Below are 23,039 nucleotides of genomic sequence, written 5' to 3'. Positions count from 1 at the left end.
TCTATGTTTCATCGTGAATGTGAATGTCCAAGGGATACAGTAAACCTGCACTGGTACATCGGAATCTAATACTGGTCTCCCATTAACCGCTCAAACCACAAACTCTTAGAAGATTCACTCTTCTTGTACTTAAGTCGGCATTGTGCCTTTTGTATTCAATTCCGATGCGATTTCTATGTTTCATCGTCAATGTGGAGGTCCAAGGGATACAGTAAACCTGCACTGGTGCATCGGAATCTAATACTGGTCTCCCAGGAGCCGCTCAAACCACAAACTCTTAGAAGATTCACTCTTCTTGTACTTAAGTCGGCATTGCGCCTTTTGTATTCAATTCCGATGCGATTTCTATGTTTCATCGTCAACGTGAAGGTCCAAGGGATACAGTAAACCTGCACTGGTGCATCGAAATCTAATACTGGTCTCCCAGGAGCCGCTCAAACCACTAACTCTTAGAAGATTCACTCTTCTTGTACTTAAGTAGGCATTGTGCATTTTGTATTCAAATCCGATGCGATTTTTATGCTTCATCGTCAATGTGAAGGTCCAAGGGATACAGTAAACCTGCACTGGTGCATCGGAATCTAATACTGGTCTCCCAGGAGCCGCTCAAACCACAAACTCTTAGAAGATTCATACTTCTTGTACTTAAGTCGGCTTTGTGCCTTTCGTATTGAATTCCGATGCGATTTCTATGTTTCATCGTCAATGTGAAGGTCCAAGGGATACAGTAAACCTGCACTGGTGCATCGGAATCTAATACTGGTCTCCCAGGAGCCGCTCAAACCACAAACTCTTAGAAGATTCACTCTTCCTATACATAAGTCGGCATTGCGCCTTTTGTATTCAATTCCGATGCGATTTCTATGTTTCATCGTCAACGTGAAGGTCCAAGGGATACAGTAAACCTGCACTGGTGCATCGGAATCTAATACTGGTCTCCCAGGAGCCGCTCAAACCACAAACTCTTAGAAGATTCACTCTTCTTGTACTTAAGTCGGCATTGTGCATTTTGTATTCAATTCCGATGCGATTTTTATGCTTCATCGTCAATGTAGCGGTCCAAGGGATACAGTAAACCTGCACTGGTGCATCGGAATCTAATACTGGTCTCCCAGGAGACGCTCAAACCACAAACTCTTAGAAGATTCACTCTTCTTGTACTTAAGTCGGCATTGTGCCTTTTGTATTCAATTCCGATGCGATTTCTATGTTTCATCGTCAATGTGAAGGTCCAAGGGATACAGTAAACCTGCACTGGTGCATCGGAATCTAATACTGGTCTCCCAGTAGCCGCTCAAACCACAAACTCTTAGAAGATTTACACTTCCTGTACTTAAGTCGGCATTGTGCCTTTCGTATTCAATTCCGATGCGATTTCTATGTTTCATCGTCAATGTGAAGGTCCAAGGGATACAGTAAACCTGCACTGGTGCATCGGAATCTAATACTGATCTCCCAGGAGCCGCTCAAACCACAAACTCTTAGAAGATTCACTCTTCCTATACTTAAGTCGGCATTGCGCCTTTTGTATTCAATTCCGATGCAATTTCTATGTTTCATCGTCAACGTGAAGGTCCAAGGGATACAGTAAACCTGCACTGGTGCATCGGAATCTAATACTGGTCTCCCAGGAGCCGCTCAAACCACAAAGTCTTAGAAGATTCACTCTTCTTGTACTTAAGTCGGCATTGTGCATTTTGTATTCAATTCCGATGCGACTTTTATGTTTCATCGTCAATGTGATGGTCCAAGGGATACAGTAAAATTGCACTGGTGCATCGGAATCTAATACTGGTCTCCCAGGAGCCGCTCAAACCACAAACTCTTAGAAGATTCACTCTTCCTATACTTAAGTCGGCATTGCGCCTTTTGTATTCAATTCCGATGCGATTTCTAAGTTTCATCGTCAACGTGAAGGTCCAAGGGATACAGTAAACCTGCACTGGTGCATCGGAATCTAATACTGGTCTCCCAGGAGCTGCTCAAACCACAAACTCTTAGAAGATTCACTCTTATTGTACTTAAGTCGGCATTGTGCATTTTGTATTCAATCCCGATGCGATTTCTATGTTTCATCGTCAATGTGAAGGTCCAAGGGATACAGTAAAATTGCACTGGTGCATCGGAATCTAATACTGGTCTCCCAGGAGCCGCTCAAACCACAAACTCTTAGAAGATTCACTCTTCTTGTAATTAAGTCTGCATTGTGCCTTTTGCATTCAATTCCTATGCGATTTCTATGTTTCATCGTCAATGTGAAGGTCCAAGGGATACAGTAAACCTGCACTGGTGCATCGGAATCTAATACTGGTCTCCCAGGAGCCGCTCAAACCACAGACTCTTAGAAGATTCACTCTTCTTGTACTTAAGTCGGCATTGTGCCTTTTGTATTCAATTCCGATGCGATTTCTATGTTTCATCGTGAATGTGAATGTCCAAGGGATACAGTAAACCTGCACTGGTACATCGGAATCTAATTCTGGTCTCCCATTAAACGCTCAAACCACAAACTCTTAGAAGATTCACTCTTCTTGTACTTAAGTCGGCATTGTGCCTTTTGTATTCAATTCCGATGCGATTTCTATGTTTCATCGTCAATGTGGAGGTCCAAGGGATACAGTAAACCTGCACTGGTGCATCGGAATCTAATACTGGTCTCCCAGGAGCCGCTCAAACCACAAACTCTTAGAAGATTCACTCTTCTTGTACTTAAGTCGGCATTGCGCCTTTTGTATTCAATTCCGATGCGATTTCTATGTTTCATCGTCAACGTGAAGGTCCAAGGGATACAGTAAACCTGCACTGGTGCATCGAAATCTAATACTGGTCTCCCAGGAGCCGCTCAAACCACTAACTCTTAGAAGATTCACTCTTCTTGTACTTAAGTAGGCATTGTGCATTTTGTATTCAAATCCGATGCGATTTTTATGCTTCATCGTCAATGTCATGGTCTAAGGGATACAGTAAACCTGCACTGGTGCATCGGAATCTAATACTGATCTCCCAGGAGCCGCTCAAACCACAAACTCTTAGAAGATTCACACTTCTTGTACTTAAGCCGGCATTGCGCCTTTTGTATTCAATTCCGATGCGATTTCTATGTTTCATCGTCAACGTGAAGGTCCAAGGGATACAGTAAACCTGCACTGGTGCATCGGAATCTAATACTGGTCTCCCAGGAGCCGCTCAAACCACAAACTCTTAGAAGATTCACTCTTCCTATACTTAAGTCGGCATTGCGCCTTTTGTATTCAATTCCGATGCGATTTCTATGTTTCATCGTCAACGTGAAGGTCCAAGGGATACAGTAAACCTGCACTGGTGCATCGGAATCTAATACTGGTCTCCCATTAACCGCTCAAACCACAAACTCTTAGAAGATTCACTCTTCTTGTACTTAAGTCGGCATTGTGCATTTTGTATTCAAATCCGATGCGATTTTTATGCTTCATCGTCAATGTGATGGTCTAAGGGATACAGTAAACCTGCACTGGTGCATCGGAATCTAATACTGGTCTCCCAGGAGCCGCTCAAACCACAAACTCTTAGAAGATTCACACTTCTTGTACGTAAGTCGGCATTGTGCCTTTCGTATTCAATTCCTATGCGATTTCTATGTTTCATCGTCAATGTGAAGGTCCAAGGGATACAGTAAAAGTGCACTAATGCATCGGAATCTAATACTGGTCTCCCAGGAGCCGCTCAAACCACAAACTCTTAGAAGATTCACTCTTCCTATACTTAAGTCGGCATTGCGCCTTTTGTATTCTATTCCGATACGATTTCTATGTTTCATCGTCAACGTGAAGGTCCAAGCGATACAGTAAACCTGCACTGGTGCATCGGAATCTAAAATTGGTCCCTCAGGAGCCGCTCAAACCACAAACTCTTAGAAGATTCACTCTTCTTGTACTTAAGTCGGCATTGTGCCTTTTGTATTCAATTCCGATGCGATTTCTATGCTTCATCGTCAATGTGAAGGTCCAAGGGATACAGTAAACCTGCACTGGTGCATCGGAATCTAATTCTGGTCTCCCAGCAGACGCTCAAACGACAAACTCTTAGAAGATTCACTCTTCTTGTACTTAAGTCGGCATTGTGCCTTTTGTATTCCATTCCGATGGGATTTTTATGTTTCATCGTCAATGTGAAGATCCAAGGGATTCAGTAAACCTGCACTGGTGCATCGGAATCTAATACGGGTGTCCCAGGAGCCGCTCAAACCAGAAACACTTAGAAGATTCACTCTTCTTGTACTTAAGTCGGCATTGTGCCATTTTAATTCAATTCTGATGCGATATCTATGTTTCATCGTCAATGTGAAGGTCCAAGGGATACAGTAAACCTGCACTGGTGCATCGGAATCTAATACGGGTGTCCCAGGAGCCGCTCAAACCACGAACTCTTAGAAGATTCACTCTTCTTGTACTTAAGTCGGCATTGTGCCTTTTGTAATCAATTCCGATGCGATATCTATGTTTCATCGTCAATGTGAAGGTCCAAGGGATACAGTAAACCTGCACTGGTGCATCGGATTCTAATACTGGTCTCCCAGGAGCCGCTCAAACCACAAACTCTTAGAAGATTCAATCTTCTTGTACTTAAGTCGGCATTGTGCATTTTGTATTAAATTCCGATGCGATTTTTATGCTTCATCGTCAATGTGATGGTCCAAGGGATACAGTAAACCTGCACTGGTGCATCGGAATCTAATACTGGTCTCCCAGGAGACGCTCAAACCACAAACTCTTAGAAGATTCACTCTTCTTGTACTTATGTCGGCATTGTGCCTTTTCTATTTATATCCGATGCGATTTCTATGTTTCATCGTCAATGTGAAGGTCCAAGGGATACAGTAAACCTGCACTGGTGCATCGGAATCTAATACTGGTCTCCCAGGAGCCGCTCAAACCACAAACACTTAGAAGATTCACTCTTCTTGTAATTAAGTCGGCATTGTGCCTTTTGCATTCAATTCCTATGCGATATCTATGTTTCATCGTCAATGTGAAGGTCCAAGGGATACAGTAAACCTGCACTGGTGGATCGGAATCTAATACTGGTCTCCCAGGAGCCGCTCAAACCACAAACTCTTAGAAGATTCACTCTTCTTGTACTTAAGTCGGCATTGTGCCTTTTGTATTCAATTCCGATGCGATTTCTATGTTTCATCTTGAATGTGAATGTCCAAGGGGTACAGTAAACCTGCGCTGGTACATCGGAATCTAATACAGGTCTCCCATTAACCGCTCAAACCACAAACTCTTAGAAGATTCACTCTTCTTGTACTTAAGTCGGCATTGTGCCTTTTGTATTCCATTCCGATGCGATTTCTATGTTTCATCGTCAATGTGAAGGTCCAAGGGATACAGTGAACCTGCACTGGTGCATCGGAATCTAATACTGGTCTCCCAGGAGCCGCTCAAACCACAAACTCTTAGAAGATTCACTCTTCTTGTAATTAAGTCGGTATTGTGCCTTTTGTATTCAATTCCGATGCGATTTCTTTGCTTCATCGTCAATGTGAAGGTCCAAGGGATACAGTAAACCTGCACTGGTGCATCGGAATCTAATACTGGTCTCCCAGGAGACGCTCAAACCACAAACTCTTAGAAAATTCACTCTTATTGTACTTAAGTCGGCATTGTGCCTTTTGTATTCCATTCCGATGCGATTTTTATGTTTCATCGTCAATGTGAAGGTCCAAGGGATACAGTAAACCTGCACTGGTGCATCCGAATCTAATACGGGTGTCCCAGGAGCCGCTCAAACCACAAACACTTAGAAGATTCACTCTTCTTGTACTTAAGTCGGCATTGTGCCTTTTTAATTCAATTCCGATGCGATATCTATGTTTCATCGTCAATGTGAAGGTCCAAGGGATACAGTAAACCTGCACTGGTGCATCGGAATCTAATACGGGTGTCCCAGGAGCCGCTCAAACCACAAACTCTTAGAAGATTCACTCTTCTTGTACTTAAGTCGGCATTGTGCCTTTTGTATTCAATTCCGATGCGATATCTATGTTTCATCGTCAATGTGAAGGTCCAAGGGATACAGTAAACCTGCACTGGTGCATCGGATTCTAATACTGGTCTCCCAGGAGCCGCTCAAACCACAAACTCTTAGAAGATTCAGTCTTCTTGTACTTAAGTGGCATTGTGTATTTTGTATTAAATTCCGATGCGATTTTTATGCGTCATCGTCAATGTGATGGTCCAAGGGATACAGTAAACCTGCACTGGTGCATCGGAATCTAATACTGGTCTCCCAGGAGACGCTCAAACCACAAACTCTTAGAAGATTCACTCTTCTTGTACTTATGTCGGCATTGTGCCTTTTCAATTTAATTCCGATGCGAATTCTATGTTTCATCGTCAATGTGAAGGTCCAAGGGATACAGTAAACCTGCACAGGTGCATCGGAATCTAATACTGGTCTCCCAGGAGCCGCTCAAACCACAAACTCTTAGAAGATTCACTCTTCTTGTAATTAAGTCGGCATTGTGCCTTTTGCATTCAATTCCTATGCGATTTCTATGTTTCATCGTCAATGTGAAGGTCCAAGGGATACAGTAAACCTGCACTGGTGGATCGGAATCTAATACTGGTCTCCCAGGAGCCGCTCAAACCACAAACTCTTAGAAGATTCACTCTTCTTGTACTTAAGTCGGCATTGTGCCTTTTGTATTCAATTCCGATGCGATATCTATGTTTCATCGTGAATGTGAATGTCCAAGGGGTACAGTAAACCTGCGCTGGTACATCGGAATCTAATACTGGTCTCCCATTAACCGCTCAAACCACAAACTCTTAGAAGATTCACTCTTCTTGTACTTAAGTCGGCATTGTGCCTTTTGTATTCCATTCCGATGCGATTTCTATGTTTCATCGTTAATGTGAAGGTCCAAGGGATACAGTGAACCTGCACTGGTGCATCGGAATCTAATACTGGTCTCCCAGGAGCCGCTCAAACCACAAACTCTTAGAAGATTCACTCTTCTTGTACTTAAGTCGGCATTGTGCATTTTGTATTCAATTCCGATGCGATTTTTATGCTTCATCGTCAATGTAGTGGTCCAAGGGATACAGTAAACCTGCACTGGTGCATCGGAATCTAATACTGGTCTCCCAGTAGCCGCTCAAACCACAAACTCTTAGAAGATTCACACTTCCTGTACTTAAGTCGGCATTGTGCCTTTCGTATTCAATTCCGATGGGATTTCTATGTTTCATCGTCAATGTGAAGGTCCAAGGGATACAGTAAACCTGCACTGGTGCATCGGAATCTAATACTGGTCTCCCAGGAGCCGCTCAAACCACAAACTCTTAGAAGATTCACTCTTCCTATACTTAAGTCGGCATTGCGCCTTTTGTATTCAATTCCGATGCGATTTCTAAGTTTCATCGTCAACGTGAAGGTCCAAGGGATACAGTAAACCTGCACTTGTGCATCGGAATCTAATACTGGTCTCCCAGGAGCTGCTAAAACCACAAACTCTTAGAAGATTCACTCTTATTGTACTTAAGTCGGCATTGTGCATTTTGTATTCAATTCCGATGCGATTTCTATGTTTCATCGTCAATGTGAAGGTCCAAGGGATACAGTAAAATTGCACTGGTGCATCGGAATCTAATACTGGTCTCCCAGGAGCCGCTCAAACCACAAACTCTTAGATGATTCACTCTTCTTGTAATTAAGTCAGCATTGTGCCTTTTGCATTCAATTCCTATGCGATTTCTATGTTTTATCGTCAATGTGAAGGTCCAAGGGATACAGTAAACCTGCACTGGTGCATCGGAATCTAATACTGGTCTCCCAGGAGCCGCTCAAACCACAGACTCTTAGAAGATTCACTCTTCTTGTACTTAAGTCGGCATTGTGCCTTTTGTATTCAATTCCGATGCGATTTCTATGTTTCATCGTGAATGTGAATGTCCAAGGGATACAGTAAACCTGCACTGGTACATCGGAATCTAATACTGGTCTCCCATTAACCGCTCAAACCACAAACTCTTAGAAGATTCACTCTTCTTGTACTTAAGTCGGCATTGTGCCTTTTGTATTCAATTCCGATGCGATTTCTATGTTTCATCGTCAATGTGGAGGTCCAAGGGATACAGTAAACCTGCACTGGTGCATCGGAATCTAATACTGGTCTCCCAGGAGCCGCTCCAACCACAAACTCTTAGAAGATTCACTCTTCTTGTAATTAAGTCGGCATTGTGCGTTTTGCATTCAATTCCGATGCGATTTCTTTGCTTCATCGTCAATGTGAAGGTCCAAGGGATACAGTAAACCTGCACTGGTGCATCGGAATCTAATACTGGTCTCCCAGGAGCCGCTCAAACCACAAACTCTTAGAAGATTCACTCTTCTTGTACTTAAGTCGGCATTGTGCCTTTTGTATTCAATTCCGATGCGATTTCTTTGTTTCATCGTGAATGTGAATGTCCAAGGGATACAGTAAACCTGCACTGGTACATCGGAATCTAATACTGGTCTCCCATTAACCGCTCAAACCACAAACTCTTAGAAGATTCACTCTTCTTGTACTTAAGTCGGCATTGTGCCTTTTGTATTCAATTCCGATGCGATTTCTATGTTTCATCGTCAATGTGGAGGTCCAAGGGATACAGTAAACCTGCACTGGTGCATCGGAATCTAATACTGGTCTCCCAGGAGCCGCTCAAACCACAAACTCTTAGAAGATTCACTCTTCTTGTAATTAAGTCGGCATTGTGTCTTTTGTATTCAATTCCGATGCGATTTCTTTGTTTCATCGTCAATGTGAAGGTCCAAGGGATACAGTAAACCTGCACTGGTGCATCGGAATCTAATACTGGTCTCCCAGGAGACGCTCAAACCACAAACTCTTAGAAAATTCACTCCTATTGTACTTAAGTCGGCATTGTACCTTTTGTATTAATTTCCGATGCGATTTCTATGTTTCATCGTCAATGTGAAGGTCCAAGGGATACAGTAAACCTGCACTGGTGTATCGGAATCTAATACTGGTCTCCCAGGAGCCGCTGAAACCACAAACTCTTAGAAGGTTCACTCTTCTTGTACTTAAGTCGGCATTGTGCATTTTGTATTCAATTCCGATGCGATTTCTATGCTTCATCGTCAATGTGATGGTCGAAGGGATACAGTTAACCTGCACTGGTGCATCGGAATCTAATACTGGTCTCCCAGGAGACGCTCAAACCACAAACTCTTAGAAGATTCACTCTTCTTGTACTTAAGTCGGCATTGTGCATTTTGTATTAAATTCCGATGCGATTTCTATGTTTCATCGTCAATGTGAAGGTCCAAGGGATACAGTAAACCTGCACTGGTGCATCGGAATCTAATACTGGTCTCCCAGGAGCCGCTCAAACCACAAACTCTTAGAAGATTCACACTTCTTGTACTTAAGTCGGCATTGCGCCTTTTGTATTCAATTCCGATGCGATTTCTATGTTTCATCGTCAACGTGAAGGTCCAAGGGATACAGTAAACCTGCACTGGTGCATCGGAATCTAATACTGGTCTCCCAGGAGCCGCTCAAACCACAAACTCTTAGAAGATTCACTCTTCTTGTAATTAAGTCGGCATTGTGTCTTTTGTATTCAATTCCGATGCGATTTCTTTGCTTCATCGTCAATGTGAAGGTCTAAGGGATACAGTAAACCTGCACTGGTGCATCGGAATCTAATACTGGTCTCCCAGGAGACGCTCAAACCACAAACTCTTAGAAAATTCACTCCTATTGTACTTAAGTCGGCATTGTGCCTTTTGTATTCAATTCCGATGCGATTTCTTTGTTTCATCGTGAATGTGAATGTCCAAGGGATACAGTAAACCTGCACTGGTACATCGGAATCTAATACTGGTCTCCCATTAACCGCTCAAACCACAAACTCTTAGAAGATTCACTCTACTTGTACTTAAGTCGGCATTGTGCCTTTTGTATTCAATTCCGATGCGATTTCTATGTTTCATCGTCAATGTGGAGGTCCAAGGGATACAGTAAACCTGCACTGGTGCATCGGAATCTAATACTGGTCTCCCAGGAGCCGCTCAAACCACAAAATCTTAGAAGATTCACTCTTCTTGTAATTAAGTCGGCATTGTGTCTTTTGTATTCAATTCCGATGCGATTTCTTTGCTTCATCGTCAATGTGAAGGTCCAAGGGATACAGTAAACCTGCACTGGTGCATCGGAATCTAATACTGGTCTCCCAGGAGACGCTCAAACCACAAACTCTTAGAAAATTCACTCATATTGTACTTAAGTCGGAATTGTACCTTTTGTATTCATTTCCGATGCGATTTCTATGTTTCATCGTCAATGTGAAGGTCCAAGGGATACAGTAAACCTGCACTGGTGCATCGGAATCTAATACTGGTCTCCCAGGAGCCGCTCAAACCACAAACTCTTAGAAGGTTCACTCTTCTTGTACTTAAGTCGGCATTGTGCATTTTGTATTCAATTCCGATGCGATTTCTATGCTTCATCGTCAATGTGATGGTCGAAGGGATACAGTTAACCTGCACTGGTGCATCGGAATCTAATACTGGTCTCCCAGGAGACGCTCAAACCACAAACTCTTAGAAGATTCACTCTTCTTGTACTTAAGTCGGCATTGTGCATTTTGTATTAAATTCCGATGCGATTTCTATGTTTCATCGTCAATGTGAAGGTCCAAGGGATACAGTAAACCTGCACTGGTGCATCGGAATCTAATACTGGTCTCCCAGGAGCCGCTCAAACCACAAACTCTTAGAAGATTCACACTTCTTGTACTTAAGTCGGCATTGCGCCTTTTGTATTAAATTCCGATGCGATTTTTATGCTTCATCGTCAATGTGATGGTCCAAGGGATACAGGAAACCTGCACTGGTGCATCGGAATCTAATACTGGTCTCCCAGGAGACGCTCAAACCACAAACTCTTAGAAGATTCACTCTTCTTGTACTTAAGTCGGCATTGTGCCTTTTGTATTCAATTCCGATGCGATTTCTATGTTTCATCGTCAATGTGAAGGTCCAAGGGATACAGTAAACCTGCACTGGTGCATCGGAATCTAATACCGGTCTCCCAGGAGCCGCTCAAACCACAAACTCTTAGAAGATTCACACTTCTTGTACTTAAGTCGGCATTGTGCCTTTCGTATTCAATTCCTATGCGATTTCTATGTTTCATCGTCAATGTGAAGGTCCAAGGGATACAGTAAACCTGCACTGGTACATCGGAATCTAATACGGGTGTCCCAGGAGCCGCTCAAACCACAAACTCTTAGAAGATTCACTCTTCTTGTACTTAAGTCGGCATTGTGCCTTTTGTATTCAATTCCGATGCGATATCTATGTTTCATCGTCAATGTGAAGGTCCAAGGGATACAGTAAACCTGCACTGGTGCATCGGAATCTAATACTGGTCTCCCAGGAGCCGCTCAAACCACAAACTCTTAGAAGATTCACACTTCTTGTACTTAAGTCGGCATTGTGCCTTTCGTATTCAATTCCGATGCGATTTCTATGTTTCATCGTCAATGTGAAGGTCCGAGGGATACAGTAAACCTGCACTGGTGCATTGGAATCTAAAACTTGTCTCCCAGGAGCCGCTCAAACCACAAACTCTTAGAAGATTCACTCTTATTGTACTTAAGTCGGCATTGTGCATTTTGTATTCAATTCGGATGCGATTTCTATGTTTCATCGTCAATGTGAAGGTCCAAGGGATGCAGTAAAATTGCACTGGTGCATCGGAATCTAATACTGGTCTCCCAGGAGCCGCTCAAACCACAAACTCTTAGGAGATTCACTCTTCCTGTAATTAAGTCGGCATTGTGCCTTTTGCATTCAATTCCTATGCGATTTCTATGTTTCATCGTCAATGTGAAGGTCCAAGGGATACAGTAAACCTGAACTGGTGCATCGGAATCTAATACTGGTCTCCCAGGAGCCGCTCAAACCACAATCTCTTAGAAGATTCACTCTTCTTGTACTTAAGTCGGCATTGTGCATTTTGTATTCAATTCCGATGCGATTTCAATGATTCATCGTCAATGTGAAGGTCCAAGGGATACAGTAAAATTGCACTGGTGCATCGGAATCTAATACTGGTCTCCCAGGAGCCGCTCAAACCACAAACTCTTAGAAGATTCACTCTTCTTGTAATTAAGTCGGCATTGTGCCTTTTGCATTCAATACCTATGCGATTTCTATGTTTCATCGTCAATGTGAAGGTCCAAGGGATACAGTAAACCTGCACTGGTGCATCGGAATCTAATACTGGTCTCCCAGGAGACGCTCAAACCACAAACTCTTAGAAGATTCACTCTTCTTGTACTTAAGTCGGCATTGTGCCTTTTGTATTCAATTCCGATGCGATTTCTATGTTTCATCGTGAATGTGAATGTCCAAGGGATACAGTAAACCTGCACTGGTGCATCGGAATCTAATACCGGTCTCCCAGGAGCCGCTCAAACCACAAACTCTTAGAAGATTCACACTTCTTGTACTTAAGTCGGCATTGTACCTTTCGTATTCAATTCCTATGCGATTTCTATGTTTCATCGTCAATGTGAAGGTCCAAGGGATACAGTAAACCTGCACTGGTACATCGGAATCTAATACGGGTGTCCCAGGAGCCGCTCAAACCACAAACTCTTAGAAGATTCACTCTTCTTGTACTTAAGTCGGCATTGTGCCTTTTGTATTCAATTCCGATGCGATATCTATGTTTCATCGTCAATGTGAAGGTCCAAGGGATACAGTAAACCTGCACTGGTGCATCGGAATCTAATACTGGTCTCCCAGGAGCCGCTCAAACCACAAACTCTTAGAAGATTCACACTTCTTGTACTTAAGTCGGCATTGTGCCTTTCGTATTCAATTCCGATGCGATTTCTATGTTTCATCGTCAATGTGGAGGTCCAAGGGATACAGTAAACCTGCACTGGTGCATCGGATCTAATACTGGTCTCCCAGGAGCCGCTCAAACCACAAAATCTTAGAAGATTCACTCTTCTTGTAATTAAGTCGGCATTGTGCCTTTTGTATTCAATTCCGATGCGATTTCTTTGTTTCATCGTCAATGTGAAGCTCCAAGTGTTACAGTAAACCTGCACTGGTGCATCGAAATCTAATACTGGTCTCCCAGGAGCCGCTCAAACCACAAACTCTTAGAAGATTCACACTTCTTGTACTTAAGTCGGCATTGTGCCTTTCGTATTCAATTCCGCTGCGATTTCTATGTTTCATCGTCAATGTGAAGGTCCAAGGGATACAGTAAACCTGCACTGGTGCATCGGAATCTAATACTCGTCTCCCAGGAGCCGCTCAAACCACAAACTCTTAGAAGATTCACTCTTCCTATACTTAAGTCGGCATTGCGCCTTTTGTATTCAATTCCGATGCGATTTCTATGTTTCATCGTCAACGTGAAGGTCCAAGGGATACAGTAAACCTGCACTGGTGCATCGCAATCTAATACTGGTCTCCCATGAGCCGCTCAAACCACAAACTCTTAGAAGATTCACTCTTCTTGTACTTCAGTCGGCATTGTGCATTTTGTATTCAATTCCGATGCGATTTTTATGCTTCATCGTCAATGTGATGGTCCAAGGGATACAGTAAACCTGCACTGGTGCATCGGAATCTAATACTGGTCTCCCAGGAGACGCTCAAACCACAATCTCTTAGAAGATTCACTCTTCCTATACTTAAGTCGGCATTGCGCCTTTTGTATTCTATTCCGATGCGATTTCTATGTTTCATCGTCAACGTAAAGGTCCAAGCGATACAGTAAACCTGCACTGGTGCATCGGAATCTAATACTGGTCTCCCAGGAGCCGCTCAAACCAGAAACTCTTAGAAGATTCACTCTTCTTGTACTTAAGTCGGCATTGTGCATTTTGTATTCAATTCGGATGCGATTTCTATGCTTCATCGTCAATGTGAAGGTCCAAGGGATACAGTAAACCTGCACTGGTGCATCGGAATCTAATTCTGGTCTCCCAGCAGACGCTCAAACGACAAACTCTTAGAAGATTCACTCTTTTTGTACTTAAGTCGGCATTGTGCCTTTTGTATTCCATTCCGATGCGATTTTTATGTTTCATCGTCAATGTGAAGGTCCAAGGGATACAGTAAACCTGCACTGGTGCATCGGAATCTAATACGGGTGTCCCAGGAGCCGCTCAAACCACAAACTCTTAGAAGATTCACTCTTCTTGTACTTAAGTCGGCATTGTGCCTTTTTAATTCAATTCCGATGCGATATCTATGTTTCATCGTCAATGTGAAGGTCCAAGGGATACAGTAAACCTGCACTGGTGCATCGGAATCTAATACGGGTGTCCCAGGAGCCGCTCAAACCACAAACTCTTAGAAGATTCACTCTTCTTGTACTTAAGTCGGCATTGTGCCTTTTGTATTCAATTCCGATGCGATATCTATGTTTCATCGTCAATGTGAAGGTCCAAGGGATACAGTAAACCTGCACTGGTGCATCGGAATCTAATACTGGTCTCCCAGGAGCCGCTCAAACCACAAACTCTTAGAAGATTCAGTCTTCTTGTACTTAAGTCGGCATTGTGCATTTTGTATTAAATTCCGATGCGATTTTCATGCTTCATCGTCAATGTGATGGTCCAAGGGATACAGTAAACCTGCACTGGTGCATCGGAATCTAATACTGGTCTCCCAGGAGACGCTCAAACCACAAACTCTTAGAAGATTCACTCTTCTTGTACTTAAGTCGGCATTGCGCCTTTTGTATTCAATTCCGATGCGATTTCTATGTTTCATCGTCAACGTGAAGGTCCAAGGGATACAGTAAACCTGCACTGGTGCATCGGAATCTAATACTGGTCTCCCAGGAGCCGCTCAAACCACAAACTCTTAGAAGATTCACTCTTCCTATACTTAAGTCGGCATTGCGCCTTTTGTATTGAATTCCGATGCGATATCTATGTTTCATCGTCAATGTGAAGGTCCAAGGGATACAGTAAACCTGCACTGGTGTATCGGAATCTAATACTGGTCTCCCAGGAGCCGCTCAAACCACAAACTCTTAGAAGATTCACTCTTCTTGTACTTAAGTCGGCATTGTGCATTTTGTATTGAAATCCGATGCGATTTTTATGCTTCATCGTCAATATGATGGTCTAAGGGATACAGTAAACCTGCACTGGTGCATCGGAATCTAATACTGGTCTCCCAGGAGACGCTCAAACCACAAACTCTTAGAAGATTCACTCTTCTTGTACTTAAGTCGGCATTGTGCCTTTTGTATTCTATTCCGATGCGATTTCTATGTTTCATCGTCAATGTGAAGGTCCAAGGGATACAGTAAACCTGCACTGGTGCATCGGAATCTAATACTGGTCTCCCAGGAGCCGCTCAAACCACAAACTCTTAGAAGATTCACACTTCTTTTACTTAAGTCGGCATTGTGCCTTTCGTATTCAATTCCTATGCGATTTCTATGTTTCATCGTCAATGTGAAGGTCATAGGGATACAGTAAACCTGCACTAATGCATCGGAATCTAATACTGGTCTCCCAGGAGCCGCTCAAACCACAAACTCTTAGAAGATTCACTCTTCCTATACTTAAGTCGGCATTGCGCCTTTTTAATTCAATTCCGATGCGATATCTATGTTTCATCGTCAACGTAAAGGTCCAAGCGATACAGTAAACCTGCACTGGTGCATCGGAATCTAATACTGGTCTCCCAGGAGACGCTCAAACCACAAACTCTTAGAAGATTCACTCTTCTTGTACTTAAGTCGGCATTGTGCCTTTTGTATTCAATTCCGATGCGATTTCTATGTTTCATCGTCAATGTGAAGGTCCAAGGGATACAGTAAACCTGCACTGGTGCATCGGAATCTAATACCGGTCTCCCAGGAGCCGCTCAAACCACAAACTCTTAGAAGATTCACACTTCTTTTACTTAAGTCGGCATTGTGCCTTTCGTATTTAATTCCTATGCGATTTCTATGTTTCATCGTCAATGTGAAGGTCCAAGGGAAACAGTAAACCTGCACTGGTACATCGGAATCTAATACGGGTGTCCCAGGAGCCGCTCAAACCACAAACTCTTAGAAGATTCACTCTTCTTGTACTTAAGTCGGCATTGTGCCTTTTGTATTCAATTCCGATGCGATATCTATGCTTCATCGTCAATGTGAAGGTCCAAGGGATACAGTAAACCTGCACTGGTGCATCGGAATCTAATACTGGTCTCCCAGGAGCCGCTCAAACCACAAAATCTTAGAAGATTCACACTTCTTGTACTTAAGTCGGCATTGTGCCTTTCGTATTCAATTCCGATGCGATTTCTATGTTTCATCGTCAATGTGAAGGTCCGAGGGATACAGTAAACCTGCACTGGTGCATTGGAATCTAAAACTTGTCTCCCAGGAGCCGCTCAAACCACAAACCCTTAGAAGATTCACTCTTATTGTACTTAAGTCGGCATTGTGCATTTTGTATTCAATTCGGATGCGATTTCTGTGTTTCATCGTCAATGTGAAGGTCCAAGGGATACAGTAAAATTGCACTGGTGCATCGGAATCTAATACTGGTCTCCCAGGAGCCGCTCAAACCACAAACTCTTAGAAGATTCACTCTTCCTGTAATTAAGTCGGCATTGTGCCTTTTGCATTCAATTCCTATGCGATTTCTATGTTTCATCGTCAATGTGAAGGTCCAAGGGATACAGTAAACCTGAACTGGTGCATCGGAATCTAATACTGGTCTCCCAGGAGCCGCTCAAACCACAATCTCTTAGAAGATTCACTCTTCTTGTACTTAAGTCGGCATTGTGCATTTTGTATTCAATTCCGATGAGATTTGTATGATTCATCGTCAATGTGAAGGTCCAAGGGATACAGTAAAATTGCACTGGTGCATCGGAATCTAATACTGGTCTCCCAGGAGCCGCTCAAACCACAAACTCTTAGAAGATTCACTCTTCTTGTAATTAAGTCGGCATTGTGCCTTTTGCATTCAATTCCTATGCGATTTCTATGTTTCATCGTCAATGTGAAGGTCCAAGGGATACAGTAAACCTGCACTGGTGCATCGGAATCTAATACTGGTCTCCCAGGAGACGCTCAAACCACAAACTCTTAGAAGATTCACTCTTCTTGTACTTAAGTCGGCATTGTGCCTTTTGTATTCAATTCCGATGCGATTTCTATGTTTCATCGTGAATGTGAATGTCCAAGGGATACAGTAAACCTGCACTGGTACATCGGAATCTAATACTGGTCTCCCATTAACCGCTCAAACCACAAACTCTTAGAAGATTCACTCTTCTTGTACTTAAGTCGGCATTGTGCCTTTTGTATTCAATTCCGATGCGATTTCTATGTTTCATCGTCAATGTGGAGGTCCAAGGGATACAGTAAACCTGCACTGGTGCATCGGAATCTAATACTGGTCTCCCAGGAGCCGCTCAAATCACAAAATCTTAGAAGATTCACTCTTCTTGTAATTAAGTCGGCATTGTGCCTTTTGTATTCAATTCCGATGCGATTTCTTTGTTTCATCGTCAATGTGAAGCTCCAAGTGTTACAGTAAACCTGCACTGGTGCATCGGAATCTAATACTGGTCTCCCAGGAGCCGCTCAAACCACAAACTCTTAGAAGATTCACACTTCTTGTACTTAAGTCGGCATTGTGCCTTTCGTATTCAATTCCGATGCGATTTCTATGTTTCATCGTCAATGTGAAGGTCCAAGGGATACAGTAAACCTGCACTGGTGCATCGGAATCTAATACTCGTCTCCCAGGAGCCGCTCAAACCACAAACTCTTAGAAGATTCACTCTTCCTATACTTAAGTCGGCATTGCGCCTTTTGTATTCAATTCCGATGCGATTTCTATGTTTCATCGTCAACGTGAAGGTCCAAGGGATACAGTAAACCTGCACTGGTGCATCGGAATCTAATACTGGTCTCCCATGAGCCGCTCAAACCACAAACTCTTAGAAGATTCACTCTTCTTGTACTTCAGTCGGCATTGTGCATTTTGTATTCAATTCCGATGCGATTTTTATGCTTGATCGTCAATGTGATGGTCCAAGGGATACAGTAAACCTGCACTGGTGCATCGGAATCTAATACTGGTCTCCCAGGAGACGCTCAAACCACAAACTCTTAGAAGATTCACTCTTCCTATACTTAAGTCGGCATTGCGCCTTTTGTATTCTATTCCGATGCGATTTCTATGTTTCATCGTCAACGTAAATGTCCAAGCGATACAGTAAACCTGCACTGGTGCATCGGAATCTAATACTGGTCTCCCAGGAGCCGCTCAAACCAGAAACTCTTAGAAGATTCACTCTTCTTGTACTTAAGTCGGCATTGTGCCTTTTGTATTCCATTCCGATGCGATTTTTATGTTTCATCGTCAATGTGAAGGTCCAAGGGATACAGTAAACCTGCACTGGTGCATCGGAATCTAATACGGGTGTCCCAGGAGCCGCTCAAACCACAAACTCTTAGAAGATTCACTCTTCTTGTACTTAAGTCGGCATTGTGCCTTTTTAATTCAATTCCGATGCGATATCTATGTTTCATCGTCAATGTGAAGGTCCAAGGGATACAGTAAACCTGCACTGGTGCATCGGAATCTAATACTGGTCTCCCAGGAGCCGCTCAAACCACAAACTCTTAGAAGATTCACTCTTCCTGTAATTAAGTCGGCATTGTGCCTTTTGCATTCAATTCCTATGCGATTTCTATGTTTCATCGTCAATGTGAAGGTCCAAGGGATACAGTAAACCTGAACTGGTGCATCGGAATCTAATACTGGTCTCCCAGGAGCCGCTCAAACCACAATCTCTTAGAAGATTCACTCTTCTTGTACTTAAGTCGGCATTGTGCATTTTGTATTCAATTCCGATGCGATTTCTATGATTCATCGTCAATGTGAAGGTCCAAGGGATACAGTAAAATTGCACTGGTGCATCGGAATCTAATACTGGTCTCCCAGGAGCCGCTCAAACCACAAACTCTTAGAAGATTCACTCTTCTTGTAATTAAGTCGGCATTGTGCCTTTTGCATTCAATTCCTATGCGATTTCTATGTTTCATCGTCAATGTGAAGGTCCAAGGGATACAGTAAACCTGCACTGGTGCATCGGAATCTAATACTGGTCTCCCAGGAGACGCTCAAACCACAAACTCTTAGAAGATTCACTCTTCTTGTACTTAAGTCGGCATTGTGCCTTTTGTATTCAATTCCGATGCGATTTCTATGTTTCATCGTGAATGTGAATGTCCAAGGGATACAGTAAACCTGCACTGGTACATCGGAATCTAATACTGGTCTCCCATTAACCGCTCAAACCACAAACTCTTAGAAGATTCACTCTTCTTGTACTTAAGTCGGCATTGTGCCTTTTGTATTCAATTCCGATGCGATTTCTATGTTTCATCGTCAATGTGGAGGTCCAAGGGATACAGTAAACCTGCACTGGTGCATCGGAATCTAATACTGGTCTCCCAGGAGCCGCTCAAACCACAAAATCTTAGAAGATTCACTCTTCTTGTAATTAAGTCGGCATTGTGCCTTTTGTATTCAATTCCGATGCGATTTCTTTGTTTCATCGTCAATGTGAAGCTCCAAGTGTTACAGTAAACCTGCACTGGTGCATCGGAATCTAATACTGGTCTCCCAGGAGCCGCTCAAACCACAAACTCTTAGAAGATTCACACTTCTTGTACTTAAGTCGGCATTGTGCCTTTCGTATTCAATTCCGATGCGATTTCTATGTTTCATCGTCAATGTGAAGGTCCAAGGGATACAGTAAACCTGCACTGGTGCATCGGAATCTAATACTCGTCTCCCAGGAGCCGCTCAAACCACAAACTCTTAGAAGATTCACTCTTCCTATACTTAAGTCGGCATTGCGCCTTTTGTATTCAATTCCGATGCGATTTCTATGTTTCATCGTCAACGTGAAGGTCCAAGGGATACAGTAAACCTGCACTGGTGCATCGGAATCTAATACTGGTCTCCCATGAGCCGCTCAAACCACAAACTCTTAGAAGATTCACTCTTCTTGTACTTCAGTCGGCATTGTGCATTTTGTATTCAATTCCGATGCGATTTTTATGCTTCATCGTCAATGTGATGGTCCAAGGGATACAGTAAACCTGCACTGGTGCATCGGAATCTAATACTGGTCTCCCAGGAGACGCTCAAACCACAAACTCTTAGAAGATTCACTCTTCTTGTACTTAAGTCGGCATTGTGCCTTTTTAATTCAATTCCGATGCGATATCTATGTTTCATCGTCAATGTGAAGGTCCAAGGGATACAGTAAACCTGCACTGGTGCATCGGAATCTAATACGGGTGTCCCAGGAGCCGCTCAAACCACAAACTCTTAGAAGATTCACTCTTCTTGTACTTAAGTCGGCATTGTGCCTTTTGTATTCAATTCCGATGCGATATCTATGTTTGATCGTCAATGTGAAGGTCCAAGGGATACAGTAAACCTGCACTGGTGCATCGGAATCTAATACTGGTCTCCCAGGAGCCGCTCAAACCACAAACTCTTAGAAGATTCACTCTTCCTGTAATTAAGTCGGCATTGTGCCTTTTGCATTCAATTCCTATGCGATTTCTATGTTTCATCGTCAATGTGAAGGTCCAAGGGATACAGTAAACCTGCACTGGTGCATCGGAATCTAATACTGGTCTCCCAGGAGCCGCTCAAACCACAAACTCTTAGAAGATTCACTCTTCCTGTAATTAAGTCGGCATTGTGCCTTTTGCATTCAATTCCTATGCGATTTCTATGTTTCATCGTCAATGTGAAGGTCCAAGGGATACAGTAAACCTGAACTGGTGCATCGGAATCTAATACTGGTCTCCCAGGAGCCGCTCAAACCACAATCTCTTAGAAGATTCACTCTTTTTGTACTTAAGTCGGCATTGTGCATTTTGTATTCAATTCCGATGCGATTTCTATGATTCATCGTCAATGTGAAGGTCCAAGGGATACAGTAAAATTGCACTGGTGCATCGGAATCTAATACTGGTCTCCCAGGAGCCGCTCAAACCACAAACTCTTAGAAGATTCACTCTTCTTGCAATTAAGTCGGCATTGTGCCTTTTGCATTCAATTCCTATGCGATTTCTATGTTTCATCGTCAATGTGAAGGTCCAAGGGATACAGTAAACCTGCACTGGTGCATCGGAATCTAATACTGGTCTCCCAGGAGACGCTCAAACCACAAACTCTTAGAAGATTCACTCTTCTTGTACTTAAGTCGGCATTGTGCCTTTTGTATTCAATTCCGATGCGATTTCTATGTTTCATCGTGAATGTGAATGTCCAAGGGATACAGTAAACCTGCACTGGTACATCGGAATCTAATACTGGTCTCCCATTAACCGCTCAAACCACAAACTCTTAGAAGAATCACTCTTCTTGTACTGAAGTCGGCATTGTGCCTTTTGTATTCAATTCCGATGCGATTTCTATGTTTCATCGTCAATGTGGAGGTCCAAGGGATACAGTAAACCTGCACTGGTGCATCGGAATCTAATACTGGTCTCCCAGGAGCCGCTCAAACCACAAAATCTTAGAAGATTCACTCTTCTTGTAATTAAGTCGGCATTGTGCCTTTTGTATTCAATTCCGATGCGATTTCTTTGTTTCATCGTCAATGTGAAGCTCCAAGTGTTACAGTAAACCTGCACTGGTGCATCGGAATCTAATACTGGTCTCCCAGGAGCCGCTCAAACCACAAACTCTTAGAAGATTCACACTTCTTGTACTTAAGTCGGCATTGTGCCTTTCGTATTCAATTCCGATGCGATTTCTATGTTTCATCGTCAATGTGAAGGTCCAAGGGATACAGTAAACCTGCACTGGTGCATCGGAATCTAATACTCGTCTCCCAGGAGCCGCTCAAACCACAAACTCTTAGAAGATTCACTCTTCCTATACTTAAGTCGGCATTGCGCCTTTTGTATTCAATTCCGATGCGATTTCTATGTTTCATCGTCAACGTGAAGGTCCAAGGGATACAGTTAACCTGCACTGGTGCATCGGAATCTAATACTGGTCTCCCATGAGCCGCTCAAACCACAAACTCTTAGAAGATTCACTCTTCTTGTACTTCAGTCGGCATTGTGCATTTTGTATTCAATTCCGATGCGATTTTTATGCTTCATCGTCAATTGATGGTCCAAGGGATACAGTAAACCTGCACTGGTGCATCGGAATCTAATACTGGTCTCCCAGGAGACGCTCAAACCACAAACTCTTAGAAGATTCACTCTTCCTATACTTAAGTCGGCATTGCGCCTTTTGTATTCTATTCCGATGCGATTTCTATGTTTCATCGTCAACGTAAATGTCCAAGCGATACAGTAAACCTGCACTGGTGCATCGGAATCTAATACTGGTCTCCCAGGAGCCGCTCAAACCAGAAACTCTTAGAAGATTCACTCTTCTTGTACTTAAGTCGGCATTGTGCATTTTGTATTCAATTCGGATGCGATATCTATGCTTCATCGTCAATGTGAAGGACCAAGGGATACAGTAAACCTGCACTGGTGCATCGGAATCTAATTCTGGTCTCCCAGCAGACGCTCAAACGACAAACTCTTAGAAGATTCACTCTTCTTGTACTTAAGTCGGCATTGTGCCTTTTGTATTCCATTCCGATGCGATTTTTATGTTTCATCGTCAATGTGAAGGTCCAAGGGATACAGTAAACCTGCACTGGTGCATCGGAATCTAATACGGGTGTCCCAGGAGCCGCTCAAACCACAAACTCTTAGAAGATTCACTCTTCTTGTACTTAAGTCGGCATTGTGCCTTTTTAATTCAATTCCGATGCGATATCTATGTTTCATCGTCAATGTGAAGGTCCTAGGGATACAGTAAACCTGCACTGGTGCATCGGAATCTAATACGGGTGTCCCAGGAGCCGCTCAAACCACAAACTCTTAGAAGATTCACTCTTCTTGTACTTAAGTCGGCATTGTGCCTTTTGTATTCAATTCCGAT

The sequence above is a fragment of the Schistocerca nitens genome, chromosome 3 (genome assembly GCF_023898315.1).
Source record: "Schistocerca nitens isolate TAMUIC-IGC-003100 chromosome 3, iqSchNite1.1, whole genome shotgun sequence".
Lineage (NCBI taxonomy): Eukaryota > Metazoa > Arthropoda > Insecta > Orthoptera > Acrididae > Schistocerca > Schistocerca nitens.
Note: the sequence above shows the minus strand (reverse complement) of the source record.